Below are 19,242 nucleotides of genomic sequence, written 5' to 3'. Positions count from 1 at the left end.
TGGCCTTACTGCAGGCCTCAATAGTCATGTTGGGGTGGGGATAGGCCTTAACCCCTAAGCGTTTAGTCAGGTGCCTGAAGGGAGTCAGGGTTGCAGCTGGGGCAGGAGCAGCCAAGCCTAAGGCAGCAGCTACCTCAGCATAGGTGTGGCTGGGGCCTGCAGTCTTGGAGCTCGCCATGCTGTACTGCTGGATGTTCTTCTGGATGGCCTCAGGCGACAGCAGCAACAGTCTCTGGTATTGAACGGTCCCGATAGGCAATGGTGGAGGCAACCCCAGGAAGCAGCTGCGGTCTTGAGTCCAGGTGGGGCCTTAGGCAGTGGCAGCAGCAGCAGTGGAGACTGGCCTCAGGCAGCAGTGGGTTTTTTTTGTGCAGGAGGGCCCTAGGCAAGTCCCAGGCAGCAGTGGGTGCAGGCAGGTCTCAAGCAGCAACAGCAGAGGCAGGTCCTGGTGGGGCCTGCAGTGGGAGTGGGCCCCAGGCAGCAGCAACAGTCTGTTAATCTGGGTGAGGCCCCGGCAGCAGCAATGGAGGCAGGCCTCAGGCAGCAGCAGCAGCAGTTGAGGCAGGCTCCAGGCACCAGTAAGTGTTCAGCTGTGGGCAAGGCCCAGGCTGCAGCTGGAGCAGCAGCAGCAGTAAATCAAAAGAGAAACTCAAAAACAAACACAAAAACGAATGACCAAAAAAAACAGAAAACAAAAATGTCTCTCATTCAGATAATTCTCTTCTTCTTCTCCTTCCCTCTGGGCCAGCTAGCTCAGAGTCAGTCCCCTCCTCTGAAAAAAAAAGAGTCCTTCACACACTGATCCAGCTCCCTTAAAGACAGCACTCTTTTCTTTTTTATTATTGCTTTTTACCTCCACACTACCGCCTAACTGTGGTAGTGCTTATTTTTCCCCAGCACCCACATTGTGTGTGTGCAGGTGTGAGACACAGTGAAAGACACAAGGTGTACAAATCTTTCCACCACCAGGAAGAAACGAAACACCCGAGTGGCCAGTGACAAGCAGTGCCCTTCACATCAAAGGGCAATGCTGTGTGATCAAGCAGTGAAGGGGAGGGCAGGGAGTAAATCAAAATAGAATTGGACTGGGAAATAAAACACTCCACTCCCTGCGGTGTTCATCTCTCCCTGAACAGCTCAAGGGTGTTGGTTGACACTGCGTGCTCCCTCTCCAGAGACACCTGGGCTCTGACATAACCGTGGAAGAGGGGCAGGCAATCGGCCCCAATAACCCCCTTCCAGTTTGGCCAGCCTAGGAGCAGACCCACGAGGAGATCCTCAGACCTGCCCTCCCCACTCTACTGGGTGCCCAAAGATCGGGAGTGTGGGAGTGAAGTGCAGCCAAAAACAGAGAAGAAGGTTTTTTAGAAAACAAAAAAGCAGTGCAAGCGCCCACTCCCCATATATACATAGTCCACAGATTCCACAGAACAAGCAGTTGAGCTGGGAGTCCGTGAACCACCGCAGTTGCAGGGGATGGCCGCATGCAGCACCCTCCACCCCAGATCCCCAAGAGAAAGCGGGAGGACTCCTGCACAGAGAGCCCTCCACTGGGCGCACCACCTTGGAGGAGGCTCCACGTAAAGGTATCGCTGCAACGTCTGAAGGCGGAAAGTCATTACCTGGGTGCGGACGCACACCAGCGACTGACCGCCCTCCTCAATAGGGAGACTCAGAAACTGCGCAGTGACCAAGTGCATCCTTTTGTCCCAGAAAGAGTGAACCAACGTTCTCTGGATGTCAGCGACAAAGCCAGGAGGAGGGACCAAAGTGACCAGCCGGTACCACAGCATGGCGGCCACCAGCTGGTTTATGACCAGCACTCGACTCCTGTAAGATAGCACTCGGAGCAGTCCTGTCCAGCGGCCTAGGCGAGCCGAGACTTTGGCCTCCAGCTCCTGCCAGTTGGCCGGCCAGGATTCCTCAGCTGGGCTGAGGTAGACCCCCAGGTAGAAGAGATGGGTGGTACTCTAGCTGAACCCCTGTAACTCCTCCGGCAGAGAGTCCACCCGCCACGGACCGACCAGTAGTCCGGAACATTTGGTTCTGGCGGAAGACGCTGCCGAGTACACGGCCTGGCACTCGCGCATCCTCCGGGTCAGCCAGATCAGTGAAAGTGAGAAGCACGTCATCGGTGTAGGCCGAGAGGACCACCCCCGTGCCTGCGCCGCGCAGAACCAGCCCCAACAACCTCCTCCGCAAGAGGCGCAGGAAAGGCTCCATGCACAGGGAATACAGCTGGCCGGACAGGGGGCAGCCTTGACACACTCCTCTCCCGAAGCGAAGGGCCGCCGTCAGGGACCCGTTAATGTTAACCAGACACTCTGCAGCCGCGTACAAAACTCGGATCCGGACGACGAACTGGACCCGAACCCGAATGCCCGCAGAGTCCCAAGCAGGTACTCGTGATCGACCCTGTCGAACGCCTTCTCCTGGTTGAGAGACTGGAAGGCCCTCGGCAGACCAGCCCGTCGACAGAAATGGATCAGGTCCCGGACCAGGTGGACATTGTCATGTATCCTCCGGCCCGGGACCGTGTAGGACTGGTCCCGGTGAATCACGTGGGCCAGCACGGAGGCCAGGCGAGAAGACAACACCCTGGCGAAGATTTTGTAATCTGTGCTGAGGGAGACCGGATGCCAGTTCTTCAAGGAACGAAGGACGATGACCGCACTGCGCCAAGAAAGGGGCAGCTCTCCTGCATTTAGACACTCCTCCAGGTCCTGTGCGTAGTCGCTCCCCAGGACGTCCGAGAACGCTTGAAGAACTCCACAGTCAGCAAGTCCAGCCCCGGGGACTTGCCCCTCGAGAGCCGGTTGAGGGCGCCGGTCAGCTCCTCTAAGGTGACGGGAGTGTCGAGCCTTCCGGTGTCCTCCGGAACAAGCTGCGGCAGGTCCTCCCACAGAACTCTGTGAGCATCCTCGCTGGACGGATCGGAGAGAACAGAGCCATAAAATAGGATCGAACATGGTCCCTGATACCCTCCAGATCTGAGGCAAAGGGACCCGTCGTGACCAGCAGCACAAGGAGCTGCTGACGGGTGCCACGCCTTTTTTCCAGCGAGTAGAAGAAGGGGGAGCCGTGGTCCAGGTCCTGGAGGAGCTGGATCCACGACCTCACGTACGCGCCCCGAGCCCCGACGAGCTGCAGGCCCCGGAGCGCGGCCTTCTTCTCTTCGTACGCCCCGCGCAGGGCCGGGTCTGCGTCGGGCTGACCGAGGCGTGACTCCAGGTCAAGCATCTCCCTCTCCAACTCCCCGATCCTGGATTTCTGCCTCTTTGTTGATCCCCTCGTGTACTCCTGACAGAAAACGCGGATGTGATCCTCGCCCACGTCCCACCACAGCCTCAGGGGAGGGGCAGCTTCCCCGCTTCCTTCTTCAGCCAGCCCAGAACCGATGAAATAAGTTGCGGAACTGTTCATCCTCCAGCAGCAGGTTGTTACAGTGCCAGTACGTGGAGCCGAGCCGGGCGCCTAATGGAGGGAATTCCGCCCACACCAGGTGATGGTCCGTGCACGACACCTGCCGCGTGGAGGCCACCAGAAAGCAGGATGCGTACGCCCACAAAACGTACAGGCGGTTGATTCTGGATGCTCCGACCCCAGGCCTCATGAAGGTGAAGGCGATGGAGTTGGGATGGAGATTCCATCAGACATCCACCAGGTCGAAGGACTTAACCAAATGCTCTAACCTCCTCCATGATGCCCAACCCGTGCGGGCACCGCCGTGGTCCCTGTACTTGCAGTTAAAATCTCCCGAGGACGAAGCACTGGCTCTAGTCGATGGAGGCGAGACAAGCGGACAGTTCTCCAAAGAAGCTCGCTTGCCTCGGCCCAGCCAGGGGAGCTAGACGTTCACTAAGTGAAGTACCGCGCCCCCCAGCCGAACCATCAGGTGAAGCAAATGGCCTGGCACAGGCTCCCTGACCCCCAAGATCTCCAGCTGAAAATGCAGGGCCAACAAGATAGCCACCCCGCCCGATCTGCGGGTGAGGTGACTCATGTAGACCCCCCACCCCGGCCACTCCAGGAGCTAGGTGGCTTCATCTCCCGGGGTGGTGTGAGTTTCTTGCAGGAAGCACACTGCATACTTCCCATCCCGAAGGACCGAGAAGGTCTGGAATCTGTGCTGTGACTCCCTGCTGCTGTTGATGTTGAGGCTGGCTATGGTTGTCTTGTGCAGTATTGTGCAACCACCACCAGTACGGTTAAAACTATATACATTTACTGGGAGAATGAGGGAGGGGCACAGAAGTCCCTCACCCTTACCAAGAGGGCACCCAGGAAGTTTCTGACCCACTTTCGTTCGTTAGTGTCGAGCCCAGGAGCCTGGTGATTAGCGTGGGCTGACCAGTACACTCGTTCAAAGGACCTCCAGCGGTCAAGTGCCAGTTGGGCTCTATCTCAGTGAATATGGGTTCCTTCTACAAATTCCTAGAGTTCCTCGAGGGGGATGAGGGGGAGCTTGGTGGGGATGTACCTGGGACTCACCTTGCTAGAAACAGATTCCGCATCATCCCCAGTTACGCACCACCGAACTTGAACCCGAACCCACGGCTACCAGCCCCTCCCCCACCGTGAGTGAGGATTGGTCCGGCACCGCCAACTGACCTCAAACCCTCAGCGACCCCACTGCCAGGGTCACCGGCAGAAACTTCCTCAGTGCACCCTTTCCCAGAATGCCCCGAGGTCGGGTCATCGGGCGGCAAAGGCTTGGGGCACCGCTCCTCTCCCAACACTGGGACGCCCGGCCCCTCAGGGAAAAGGTCCTCCCCCAGGGCCAAGGCCCTGGAAAAACAGTCTGGGAGGGAGGAGTGAGGATAACACCTTCCTCCCCTCCACCACTCGACGACCCAGCAGTATTAAATCTTTCATTGTTGTGGCCTCCACTGTGGCCTGTATGGTGTATGGGCATGTCCCCAGGGGCTGGTGGTACCAGGGGATTCTGCTGTAACCCCTGGGACTCCAGGTGGGTCAGACCACAGTGCAGGAAAGGTGGGAGGTGCTGCGGGTGCACCCCCTTGTGAGGGGTGACACTGTGGGCGAGCTGCAAGGAAGTCCTCCACCTCCTGGGGCAGCGCCTCTTCCCTGAGGCAGCAGTGCCTTTGGGGAACGCCTGCCCCCCCCCGATGATCATGGGGCCTGAGGCTCCTCCCCCCAGCTTTTCACAGAATACGATTGGCTGGGGGAAGGCAAGGGTCAGGAGAGCCAGATGTGTCACTTCCTATCCTGCCCCTTGTTTATCAGGTGATAGTGGGCAGGGGCCCAGTTTCCCACCTATGGACCAGAGACACAGCTGCTGCAGGATGAAGGTCAGTAGTGGGTTCCAGAGGCTGGGTGAGTAGGGCAAGGCCTGGGCTCAGGAACCTTTGGGCCAGGACCAGGCAATGACGCCCCAGTGGTTTCCATAACAGGGTGGGGGTTGGGCGTGGGGTCAAGAGGTGCAGCAGGGCAGGGACCAGGTACGGATTCGTGGGGGTTGAAGGTCAGGGTTCCCATGCTGGGGTGATGCTGGCACAGCCACAGGGGCATTTTTGTGCCAGGGTGGGGCAAATAGAGGGTCTGATTTTGAGGGAGATGATGGATTGGCGCATTATATCTTTTGCGCCTTCCATCCGGCTGGACGCTTACCCCCCCCATCGCTGCCAGAGGCCAAGGCACTAGAAACACCTGGCTCAGTTCCCACTGGCTGGGCTTGTTGTGTTGTCTTCGGGGGAGAGGGGGAGTGGTTGCGGCGGTGCCACTCTCAGCTGCCGGTGGGGGCTGGGCAGCCTTCTGGGTGGGGCAGTTCTACTGTATGTGTCCCACCTCATGGCACAATTGGCACAGCACACCGACTGCTGTCCAGAAGACGCGATAGGCTGCACCTTAGTGGAGGAGAGTGAAAGAGCCCTCAGTGACCTCCAAGCTTATGAACACCTGGCGACAGAAGGAGTGCTTGAAGGAGGGGTCCTTTATATCGAACAGGAGCGGTTGGACACCTGACCGGATTTTCTGAGGTGTTGAGATGGGGGAAGAAGGAACTCACTGGGAATGAAGGCTGGTATGTTAGAGATCACGACCCTCTTGGCTGTGACCTCCAATAGGTTGACTGTTAGATGTGACCCGCCCACGGTCAGCCCCCTCTCCACGGCCAGGTGGACTGCCTGCTCGGTCTCTAGAAAAAAAAAACCTTCCCACAAATTCGGGCAGCAGTGATGATGGTTAGCGGGCTGATCATACTAGCCATAGCCTTGCTGCATGCCCCAATGCTCATGTTCAGGTGGGGGTAGGCCTCAACCCCCAGGCGTTTAGTGAGGTGCCTGAGGGGGTCGGGATTGCAGCCGGGGCTGAAGCAGCCGAGCCTAGGGCAGCGGCTACCCTGGCATAGGTGTGGCTTGGACTTGCTGTTTTTGGATTCGCCATATGTGCTGTTGGCTACCCCGGGCATTCTTCCTCTGTGGGCCTCAGGCGATGGTGATCTTGAGACTGGGAGGCCGGGGCAGCAATACAGGCTGTCATGGGTGCTGTTGGGCCCTGGTGACAGCAGAGGAGTTAGGCCCAGGCAATAACAGTTCCAGGTGTAGGTGAGGCCCAGGCAGCAAACTGCAGCAGTCTAGGTGCAGGTGGGAACCAGGTCGCAGCAGCACAGGAAGGCCTGGGTGTGGCTGTGGCCCAGGTAACAGCAGCAGTCCCAGGTACAGACAGGGCTCAGTCAGTAGCAATGGAGATGGGCCTGGGTGCAGGTGGAGCCTGGGCAGCAGCAACAGTCCAGGTACCAGCGGAGCCCAGTCAACAAAGGTGGAGGTAGGTCTGGGTATAGGTGGGGCCCAGGCAGCAGCAGCAGTCCCAGGTGCAAGTGGAGTCAAGTCAACAGCAGTGGAGTAGGCCTGAATGTAGGTGGGGCCCAGGCAGCAGTGGTCAGAGCAGGCCCCAGGTGTAGGTAGGTCCAGACAGCAGTGACAGCGCAGGCAAGGTCCAGGCTCCTGTAGTGGGAGCAGGCCCAAACTGTAGCAGCAGCAATAGTATAAGATGCCTGTGCAGCTGAGCACAGTTTCAAATAAGCAAAAAGGAAAGAGAAAAGCCAGAAAACAAACACACACAATAAAGAAGAAACAAAATACTTCAAAATAACCTCTTCTTCCTCAATGCAAAGACACCAACAAAAAACTTCTCTTCTCTTTTCTCCTCTTCTCCTTTAATGAGCAAAGTCCGTCACTCCACACAGATTCCAGCTGAGTGAACAGAACCCCTGACACTCCTGTTCATTTTTATTTTCTTTTTTTTTCTAGTGCTTTATTTTTTCCCCAGCACCCATGTTGTGTGTGTGCAGGTGTGAGACACAGTGAAAGACACAAGGTGCATGAATCTTTATTCAGTTTCCACCACCAGGAAGAAAAGAAACGCCCAAGTGGCAAGTGACAGCAGTTCCCTTCACATCAAAGGGCAATGCTGTATGATCAAAAATGTGAAGGGGAGGGCAGGGATTAAATCGAGAGTTGGAGGGGGATAATAAACCACTCCACTCCCTGCGGTGCCCACCTCTCCCTGAACAGCTCGAGGTAGTTGGTGGACACCACGTGCTCCCTCTCCAGGGACACCCGGGCTCTGATATACCTGCGATTAGGGGCAGGCAGTCGGCCCTAATGACCCTCTCCACGGCCCACTGCCTGGACCTGTTTATGGCCAGTTTGGCCAGGCTCAGCAGCAGACCCACGAGGAGGTCCTCAGACCTACAGCCCTCCTTCCGCACGGGGAACCCAAAGATCAGGACCGTGAGACTGAAGTGCAACCAAAACCAGAGGAGAAGGTTCTCTAGAAAACTATAAAGGGAGTGCTAATGCAGATATATATGGTCCATGGACTCCACAACCCCACAGAACAAGCAGTTGGACTGGGAATCCGTGAACCACAGCAATCTGCGGTTGCAGGGGACCGCTGCGTGCAGCACCCTCCACCCCAGATCCCCGAGAGAAAGGGGGAGGACTCCCGCGCAAAGAGCACTCTACTGGGGATCCCCACCACCCAGTGGCAAATGGGTGCACCAAAGCGTGTCTGGGCGGTGAATGAGGGAGAAGAGGTGGATGGTGTGCAGCAGCAGTCGATACAGGGCCCTGCCGAGATACGTCCCTGAAGGGGACAAAACTACAGTTCCGGGGGCAGCTCGGTTGTGGGGCACAGGCTCCCACGGGAAGTACGGGACCTTGGGGCCAATGTGAAATTCAAGCAATTTAGACTCTGTGATATCCACTTGGCTGACCTCATCACAATTACTACAGCCTTATCTGTTGAACAAGGGAATACGCTAAGAAACAATAGGAAGGAGAGGAAGAAGAAAACGTTTTGAGAGTACTTTCTTAGCCTGGGTGACAATACACTGTACATTACTTGGCACTTTTTGAATAAATGGCTCTGTTTTGAGCTTTCAGCTGGTTGTGTGTCTGTCTGTGCAGCCCCAAATGAGGCAGTTCCAACATAAGCCTAACCCTCCTGGTCACCATGGATTGATGTCTGTGATCAGACCCTGCATCTGGAAGCAATAGAAGGAAGTGGCAAGGAAGTATGCTGCAAAGAGCTGGATATTGCATGAAGATGGCCATGGATTAGGGATCCCACAGATTTGTGTCCTGTCCATTATATGGTCTGTGCATAATGTTCTGTCCCTTTAAAATCCTTCACATTGATGGGGCCTGCAGCCTCCTTCCTCACAAGTTGTAAACACTTACCCAATCTAATCTGAGTGGGGGCAAAACCATTTTCAGCCCCATTGCACACTCTTGATTTGGTGTTGGTGAGTGCTCCTTAGCCAGTGGCCAGTCTCTGCCTTTTTGTGTTGGTAAGCTCCGAAACATCCAAATCTCATTCCTGGTTGTAATTCCTGTAAATCCCATAGGCACAGTACCTCCAATGGTCCCCACACAGCCTGTCCAGATAAGCTCTCAGATGCTGTTTTGTCCCATGCAACATGGAAGTCCTTCAGAGCAAATGGTGAGCTGAAACAATCAGGCAATCACTTTAATTTCAATGTTGGATTTAATTTTTTTTAACAACGGTAGTGCTTATATTTTCCCCAGCACCTGTGACACAGTAAAAGACACAAGGTGTACACATCTGTATTCAATTTCCACCATCAGGAAGAAAAGAAACATCCAAGTGGCCAGTGACAAGCAGTGCCCTTCACATCAAAGGGCAATACTGTGTGATCAAAAAAAGTGAAGGGGATTAAATCAAAATAGAGTTGGGGGGAAATAAAACACTCCACTCCCTGCCATGTTGAATTTTATTTTTTTTCCCTTTTTCAAAAAAGAAACCAATAAAAATCAGTCTCCTCTTCTCCTTAAAGAGCAGAGTCCTTCCCTTCACACACTGGTTCCAGCTCCCTCAGAGGCAGCTCTGAGTGAAGAAGATGACACTCCTGTTTGTTTTTTTTTCTCTCTTAACCCCCACACTACCGCCGAACTGTGGTAGTGCTTATTTGTCCCCAGCACCCATGTTGTGTGTGTGTGTGTGCAGGTGTGAGACACAGTGAAAGACACAAGGAGCACAAATCTTTATTCAGTTTCCACCACCAGGAAGAAAGGAAACACCCAAATGGCCAGTGACAAGCACTGCCCTTCACATCAAAGGGCAATGCTGTGTGATCAAACAGTGAAGGGGAGGGCAGGGATTAAATCAAAATAGAATTAGAGGGAGAAATAATGCACTCCACTCTCATGCCATGTTGGATTTTATTGATGTCTAACTTGTTTGTTGCAGTTGATAAGATAGGAAGCTGGATATTATTGAGGCAAGTTGGACTGTTAACAAGGTGTTTGACAAACAATAATCCCCCTTAATTAGAAACTTGCTGTTGCCTAACCAGATACTCAATATAACGCTTGTCAAAAGTATAAACGATGTAGTGAGATGCTTCCAAAGTCAAGATGGGCCTCTCTCGACTCCTCCTCTAATTCTGCCATAAATCTCACCATAGCCCATGTCAGATAACCCCTTATAAGGCTCCACCCCCACTTCTGTCTCTGCGTAATGCTACCTAACCTGCTAAAAGTTTTCCATCACCTTCTGTTTTTATTTGTTGCTGTGTTTGCTGCATTCTATGGTTCAGTTAATACATATTTAATCTCTGTCTCTATCCTCTCAACAAAGTAATCCTCTCATAATTTTAAATTTGTTTTAGTGAAATTAATCTAGAAATGTGATCATTCATTGAAATAGCACCTGATCTCATAATCCTTGTATTGTTTAATGGCAATCTACTGAGAGAGACCCCTTGGGAATAAGCAACTATAATATTGTAGGACTCCTCATCAAAATGGAGACTGACATAGTGCATTCTGTTACTAGGGTCCTGAATCTAAATAGGGGAGACTACGATTGTATGAGACACAATGATTATGATAAATTAGGGGTTATTACTTAAGAGGATGATGGTGAAAGGGTACTAGCAACCATTCAATAAGCACATGAGTGAACTGTAAACATTTTTCATTCTTGTCTGGAACAAAAGTAAAATGGGAAAGGTGGCCAAACAATGGCTTACAAGGGAAATTAGAGACAGTATTAGATCCAAGGAAGTGGCATACAAATTGGCCAGAAAAGAAATGGGCCTGAGGAGTGGGAGCATTTTAGAATTTAACAAAAGATGGATAAAGGGACTGATTTACAGGTGGAAAATGAGAAGTAGAGTAAGCTTGCGGGAAATATAAAACAAAATGACTGTAAAATTTGCTATAGGTATGTGAAGCTTCACTTGGAAGTCACCACTGAAGATGTTACCTAGCCAGGTAATGAAACGTCTGGATATCAAACCTACAGCTCAGCGAGCAAATCTACACCCTAAAGGGAAAAGATGTTAGGGACATTGATGAGATTGAAGGCCAACAAATCCACAGGGTCTGATAATCAATATCCTAGAGTACTTCAGGAAGTGAGTCCAGAAATAATGGATACATTGGTGGTCACCTTCCATGATTCTACAGATCCTGGATTCTACAGATTGGAGGTTAGCTAATGTAACCCCTCTATTTAAGAAGGGAGACAGAAAGAAAGCCAGGAATTATAGACTAGTCAGTCTGATATCATTAGTAAGGAAATGATAGAATCCATTTTAATAGCTAACCATTTGGAAAATAATGCCAAGACTGGGCAGAGCCAGCTGGAGTTATGAAAGAGAAATCAAGCTTGAAAAATCTACTGAAATTTTTTTCAGAATTTAACTATCAACTACAGTGAGGTCAGTGGGTATGGTTTATTTGGGCTTTCAGAAGGCTTTTGACAAAGTCCCACATCAAAGCTAGTGTGTAAAAATTAAAGCACACAGGGTTGGAGGTATTCAGATAGATAGGAAATTGGTTGGCAGATGGGAAACAAAAGTAAGAATAAACTGGTCCTTTTCTGAATAGCAGTAAGTGACTTGTGGAGGTACCTTAGAGATCAGTGTTAACTCCAGCTATTCACAATATTTTTAATGATTTGGATGAGGGAACTAAAAGTGTTATCTCCAGATTTGCAGAAGTCACAAAGTTGGATGGGAGGATGAACAGTGAAGAGGATGAGATGCTTCAGATTTTAAGAAAGAGTTGGATATAGCACTTGGGCTAAAGGTATCAAAGGATACGGTGGGAGGTGTTGGCACGCAATCAGGAACGGGCTATTGAGTTGGATGATAAGACATGATCATAATGATCAAAAGGCTGAATGGTCTACTCTTGCTCCTATGTTCCATCTTTTTATGTTTGTAATGCAAAATTGAATATGAAGTTGTATCACTTCAATACTGTTGGAATATTGCGTGCAATTCTGGTCTCCTTCCTATCGGAAAGATGTTGTGAAACTTGAAAGGGTTCAGAAAAGATTTACAAGGATATTGCCAGAGTTGGAGGATTTGAGCTATAAGGAGGGCCTGTTTTCCCTGGAGCATCGGAGGCTGAGGGGTGACCTTATAGAGGTTTATAAAATTGAGGGGCATGGATAGGCTAAATAGATAGTCTTTTCCCTGTGGACGGGGTGTCCAGAACTAGAGGGCATAGGTTTAGGTTGAGAGGAGAAAGATATAAAAGAGACCTAAGGGGCAACTTTTTCACGCAGAGGGTGGTACGTGTATGTAATGAGCTGCCAGAGGAAGTGGTGGAGGCTGGTACAATTGCAACATTGAAGAGGCATTTTGATGGTTATATGAATAGGAAGGGTTTGGACAGATATGGGCCAGATGCTGGCAGATGGGACTAGATTGGGTTGGGATATCTGGTCAGCATGGATGGGTTGGTCCGAAGAGTCTGTTTCCATGCTGTACATCTCCACGACTCTGACTTGGTTTAAGTGTTGGTTGATATAGGGAAGGCTATGAGAAAGGAGAAAGTGAGGACTGCAGATGCTGGAGATCAGAGCTGAAAATGTGTTGCTGGAAAGGCGCAGTAGGTCAGGCAGCATCCAAGGAGCAGGAGAATCGACATTCAGGAATCATTCCTGAAGAAGGGCTTATGCCTGAAACATCGATTCTCCTGCTCCTTGGATGCTGCCTGATCTGCTGCGCCTTTCCAGCAACACATTTTCAAGGCTATGAGAGAAAAACAATTGGATGGTAATATTGTTGAATTACTTTTCAGGTGTTGCAGAATATTTCCAGTATTCTGGATTGCAAATCAACCTTTGATCGTATAATATTTAATAAACTTTTGGATATGTTCAAATTGATTTTTGCTGTGACATTTCAGCAGTTCCAGTGGGGCTCTGAACTGAGCTAGGAGTTGAACACGAGCAATTTGGCTGATGATTCCTTCATTCAGCCAATAGCATTAGGACAATTGTTGCACCACTAGCTTCAGTCTAGATGAGATCAGCTGCTTAAACACAGGCCAAGAAACAAACAACACAGCTTTCTCTTGTGCATGGATCAGGATCATACCACATAGTAATTTTAGCCATCAAGTCACCGATTCAATAACTATCACATCCTTTGCTTATCCATGCTACTTCGCTGCTGTGAAAATGTCTCTGTGCCCAAGTCGTTCTCAAAGTAGAAAGAAAAGCAAAGAAGTCTGAGCTGAAATTAAAATAATATTAAAAAGTATGTCTAAAAATGAAGAATGCCTGAATGAATTAAAATGACAGGTGAAAACAAGTGGATAAAACTATGTAATGAGCTGTCCAGGAAAAAATAGGTGTTGTCTATATGTATTAATTACTTTTTGTACTCTGACCCAAGCAACAATAAAACTGGCTCCATTCCATCGTAATGCAAGCATAAAGCAAATAGACAGTTTATTTGATGGCAGCTAAACTGCAAGTTAATGACATCAATTAAATAGATTAAGTAATAAAGTTGCATGACAATAAGCAGACTCAATGGCAAAGCAAACAATTGATTTTGCAGAGAAAATGACCTGAGCTCACAGAATATTAAAACACTTCACAAGTCGTACATTAACCCAAAATGGAGGTTTCCCAATTTTTACAGCTTTGTTTTGCTAAATAGTTACACAACAACCGCAACTAAATGGTTCACAACCGATATTAAAAATACATGACATACCTTTGACACAGGAGATACAGGAATGGTTAGGGTTCTGCATTCACTGATGAAATATCACTGCTTTCATGTAATGATTCTCATGCTACATTTATTTTAATTATTTATGATTATATTATTAGAGGACTATAGAATACTTTCATTTGAAAAAATATGTTGCAGAACTACTAAAATTAAATAGATCGCAGCAAGTATTTTGAATTCTACCCATGTATTTACATAAAAATTGAAACTTGCAGAATAGAACGGCAGCTTTGGAATACAGATCTTAACCTACATGGAAGAACATAGTAGAGATCTGGGACCAATTCATATTCATTTATGGTGAAGACATCAAGGAGCCAACGAGAGACAGGGCCGTATTTAAAGGTTTAATTATTCATAAGGCATTTATGGTTCAGTTGGAATATTGTGTGGTATAGTTTTTGGTTAAGAAATAGCTGCAAAACGTGTAATCATTTTTGGTCACCATATTTATTACTAAGTTATAGAGCCTCACTTGAATTTTTAATATTTATTCATGGGCTTTGGACAGCACTGGCTGGACTGGTATTTATTGCCCATCGCTATTTGTCCTTGAGACAATGCTAGTGTGCTGCTGCCTTGAACTGCTGCAGTCAATGTGCTGTCAGTATCACAATACAATTAAGGAAGGAATTCCAGAACTTAGAATAGGTGACACTGAAGGAATGACAATATATTTCCAGCTCAGGACAGTGTGTGGCTTAGAGGGGAACTTGCATATGGTGGAGTTCACCTGCACATGTGGGGCATTTTCCTTTTGAGATATTAATAATCATGGATTTGGAAGGTGCTGTCTAAGGAGGCTGGGCGAATTCCTGTAGAGCTTCTTGTAGCTAGTACACACTGCTGCTGAGCATTGGTGGTGAAAGGCATACATGTTTGTGGATATGGTGCCCATCAAGAGGGCTGCTTTGTCCTTGATAGTGTCAAGCTTTTTGAATGATGTTGCATCCACATTCATCCAGGCAATAGAGAGTATTCCATCACATTCCTAACTTATGGATGGGGGACAGTCTTTGGGGATTCAAGAGGTGAGTTACTTGATGCAGAATTCCTAGCCTTTGACCTGTCTTGAATCCACAATATTTATATTGAGAGTCCAGTTCAGTTTCTGGTCAATGCTCACACCCAGAACATTGATAGTAAGAGATTTGGTAAAGGTAATACCATTGAATGTTAGGGAGAAATGGTTAGAATCCCTCTTATTGGAAATGTTCATTGCCCGGCACTTGTATGGTATGAATAACATTTGCCACTTGTCAGCCCAAGCTGACTTCTGTAATGTGTCCAATAAGATAAAGTAACACATTACTCAAGAGTTTCCAGAGTAGATTTTGATGGAGACTTGACAGTGTGCCAGTAAGTTTCAGCAGTCTTTCTCACAGCTTGTACAGCAATGACTAGGCTGATGGATTGTCAAGGAAAAAAGCTGTTTCATCCATGTAGATTTTGCTATTGACTATATTCCTAGTGTTGACTGAGTTGGCTATATTGGTAAGTGATTGGTCATCATCTTCTCAACTTCCATAGAGCTTGGAATGATTCCTGCAGATTTGAAGCTTGTCTAAACCTAACCTCACTATTTTTAAAAAGTGCCAAGCAAAACAACAGATCAATTGACCTTACATCTGAGGTCAGAAAGATGTTAGAATCCTATAAGGAACATGATAAATGGACACTTGAATAGAAGTTATCTGACTGGACATAGTCAGCATGGGTTTGTGAATAGAAAGAGCTGAAAATGTGTTGCTGGAAAAGCGCAGCAGGTCAGGCAGCATCCAAGGAGTAGGAGAATCGATGTTTCGGGCATGAGCCCTTCTTCAGGCTCGGGCTCATGCCCGAAACGTCGATTCTCCTACTCCTTGGATGCTGCCTGACCTGCTGCGCTTTTCCAGCAACACATTTTCAGCTCTGATCTCCAGCATCTGCAGTCCTCACTTTCTCCTTTGTGAATAGAAAATCTTGTGTCACAACCTTGAAATATTTTGAGGATATTACTAACAAAATTGATAAATGGGAGTTGATGGCTCTCGCTCATTTGGCTTTTGATAAATTCTTGAATCCACTATCAAGGACTTTCTCGCTGAGCATTTAGAAAGCAGTGGCAGGATCAGACAGAGTCAGCATGGATTTATGAAGGGGAACTCACGCTTGACAAATCTATTGGAATTCTATGAAAATGTAACTAGTAGAGTTGACAAGAGGGAGCCAGTCAATGTGGTATGTTTGGATTTTTTGAAAGCATTTGACAAAGTCCGTCATAAGAGATTATTCGGCAAGATTAAAGCACATAGGATTGGGGGGAATATATTGAGCCAGCTAGAAAACTGATCAACAGAGAGGAAACAAAGAGTAGGAATTAATGGGTTCTTTTCAAACTGACAGGCAGTAACTCATGGGGTGCCACAGGGAACAATGCTGGCACCCTAGCTATTCACAATATATGTTAATGAATTGGATGAGGGAACAAAATGTAACATCTCAAAGTTTGCAGATGATACCAAGTTGGGTGGGAGGGTGAACTGTGACAAGGATGCAGAGATCCTTCAGCAGATTCTGGACAGGTTGGGTGAGTGGGCAAATCAATGGCAGATGCAGTATAATCTGGAAAAATGTGAAGTTATTCATTTTGGAAGCAAAAACAAGAAGGGAGAGGGGAGTGTGCAACAGGACCTGGGTGTCCTTGTGCACCAGTTGCTGAAGGTAACTGTGCAGGTGCAGCAGGCGGTAAAGAAGGCAAATGGTATGTTGGCCTTCATTGCGAGAGGTTTTGAGTATAGGAGCAATGATGTGTTGTTGCAGTTATATAGGGCTTTGGTGAAGCCACACTAGATTACTGTGCGCAGTTGTGGTCTCCTTTTTTGAGGAAGGATGCTCTTGCTCGTGAGGGAATGCAGCGAAGGTTTACCAGGCTGATTCCAGGATGGCGGGACTGATGTATGTGGAGAGTTTGACTAGGTTGGGATTGTTTTCACTCGAGTTCAAATAAGTGAGGGAGAGAATCTCATAGAGATTTATAAAATGTTAATAGGACTAGACAGGGTAGATGCAGAGAGGATGTTCCTGATGGTGGGTGTGTCCAGAAACAGGGGTCACAGTCTAAGGACTTGGACTGGACCATTTAGGATGGAGATGACGAGATGTTTCTTCACTCAAAGAGTGAGCCTGTGGAATTCATTATCACAAAGTAATTGATGCCAAAACATTGAATGTATTCAAGAGGCAGCGACATATATCACTTGGGGCAAATGGATAATCTCCCAAAAGATTATGGGAGAAAGTAGGACTAGGCTATTGAGTTGAATGATCAGCCATGATTGTGATGAAAGGTGGAGCAGGCTGGAAGGGTCGAATGACCTCCTCCTGCCCTTATCTTCTACGTTTTTATGTTTCACATAAGGTGGGTTAGCAAAATTAACGCAGATGGGAAAGGAGGTAATGTACTGGCATGGATTAAGAATTGGCTAACAGACTGGAATCAGACAGGAAAAATAAAAAGATCATTCTCACTTTGGCAGGCTGAGACCAGTGGGTAACCACAAGAACAGTATTGAATTCACAGTTGTTCACAATATAAATCAATTATTCAGATATGGGGACCAAATGTAGATGCAAAGCTAAGCAGAAATATGTGTTGTCAAGGAGATGTGAAACATTTTTTTCAGGAAAACTTCAACTGGAATTAGTGAGCAAGAATATGGAAGAAAATGTGGAAGAAGTTGAGATTATCCACTTTGGTAGAAAGAATAGATGCACAGATTATTTGTCCAGTTGGAAAATGCAGATGTGCAAAGGGACCTGGGTGTTCTTGTTAATAAGTCTTTGAAGGCGCAGGTGCAGCTAAGCTATAAGGAAGGCCAATAGAATGTTAGTCTTTATCGCAAGAAGATGGGATTACAGTGAAATCTTGCTACAATTAGAAAAGAGCATGGTTAGACTGCACCTGGAATACTTTGTGTAGTTTTGGTCTCCTTATCTCAGAAAATATATTATTGGGACTTTTGGACATTCTGAGGGACTCCTTCCTATGAAATGGAAATTACCTTTGCACAGTGCAGGGATGTCATGCCTTAGGACAGAAACCTACTAATGCTGAAGTCATGAAGATGCTTGACAGACTGAAACTGGAAAAGATCAACCTAAAGATGCTGGACTTTGAGACTTCCCTCCCCATACTGCAGCATATCACCAAGAACAAGAACCAAGGCATATTGAGGACTTTGTCGAAGGTCTGAAAGTCTTTGACAAGGAACGAAATAGCACCGTCATGGGAGTTGAGTTTTGTCACATGCTGCCGACACTGGGTCAGAAAGTGTCAGACAGTGAGATGGAGCAGCGAATGGCAGGTCACAAACACTTGAATGGATGTGTCAGTTCTGAAGCTTTCGTCAAACATATCACGATGAAGTGTTGAGTTCTGAGTGTGAGCAATGTGAGTATAAATAAACTCCAGGAACAGCAAACAGTGAAATCTTTGCAACAACAGCCTCCTTCGATGACACTCTGTGAGTGAGAAGCCATCATGTATCCCTGGGAAGATCCACTCAATCACATGTTTGCACTAAATCCTTTTGTATCCCAATGTGCGCGGGCTTATGTGTGCTTCACCATATCATGTGCCTATCTTATGTTCCAGTACATTTTAAATTTCTATTAGCTTTTACCACAAATTAATTTTAACAGAAGATAAGAAAAATTCTTGTCACAGAGGGAGTGCAACAAGACTGCATCAGGCTCTTCCTAGGATAGTGAGATTATTCTGTGAAGAAAGATTGAGCAAACTGGGCCCATTTAGCTAAAGGTTTGAAGAATGAAAGGTGGTTTCATAGAAGTTTATAAAGTACTTAAAGGGACAGATAGGGTACATGCAGGTAAAATGTTCCTCTGTCTGGGGAGGCTGGAACCATAGGGCATATTTTAGAATAAGGGATATACCATTTCTTATACTCAGAGGATGCTGAGTCTTTGGAAATCATATCCAAGAGGGCTACTGAAGCTCAATTACATTTAAGACATATTTGAATATATTTAAAGTAGAGGTTGATGCATTTTTGATTTATCAATGGAATAGATGTTTAGGGCAATGGTGTGGGTAAAAGCCATTGTAATGTTTAATTTACCCTGATCATATTGAATGGTGAAGCAGTGCTAACAGGCTGAATAACCTGCTTGTGTTCCTATATTCTTACGTAAGGGAAATAGAGAAGTTGTGATGCCAGAGAACTGAAAAATAAACTCTTAGGAACTAAACAGATATGGCTTGAGATGATTGAGGAAATGAGCAGCAGGAATGTGAGCACTTGCACATGGACATAGTGCTGCAGTAAGTTTGGTGACCTTATCTGTGCAGGAAAGATAAATGGTATTCCACATTCAGTTAAAAACTTCCTTATTATGATTTCCCCGCATCTCATGTACACCACTTTTGAGATCAATAATTATTACGAATGCTCAAAGTTGGAGAGAGATTAGATTGGTCCATTCCACTGAGTGCCATAAGGTTTACATCAATGGAAACAGTAGCCACCTACATGGAGGAACAAATGTGGCAGGCAACCAAATGTACATGTTGGCCTTATTGGTCACCCGCAAACTCAATCTGACAACTTAACTAGAAGGAAGGAAAGCTTCATATTGCCATTTAGCACATCACTGAAGTGCAGAAAAGTTTTCATTATTGGCTGCAACAGAACATGGGCAACGAGAGAGAA

The 19,242-nt window shown here is 47.7% G+C and overlaps 1 pseudogene; it reads left to right on the top strand.

Annotated features, from left to right (window-relative positions):
• Positions 1–523: 523 nt before the first annotated feature.
• Positions 524–17,945, top strand: LOC148151916 (myosin light polypeptide 6 pseudogene; annotated as a pseudogene).
• Positions 17,946–19,242: the final 1,297 nt, after the last annotated feature.

The sequence above is a fragment of the Chiloscyllium plagiosum genome, unplaced genomic scaffold (assembly GCF_037043375.1).
Source record: "Chiloscyllium plagiosum isolate Xiang-an unplaced genomic scaffold, Cpla_swu_hap1 HiC_scaffold_2, whole genome shotgun sequence".
NCBI classification, from domain to species: domain Eukaryota; kingdom Metazoa; phylum Chordata; class Chondrichthyes; order Orectolobiformes; family Hemiscylliidae; genus Chiloscyllium; species Chiloscyllium plagiosum.
The sequence above is the reverse complement of the archived record's forward strand: the minus strand, read 5'-3'. Positions and strand labels throughout refer to the sequence as shown.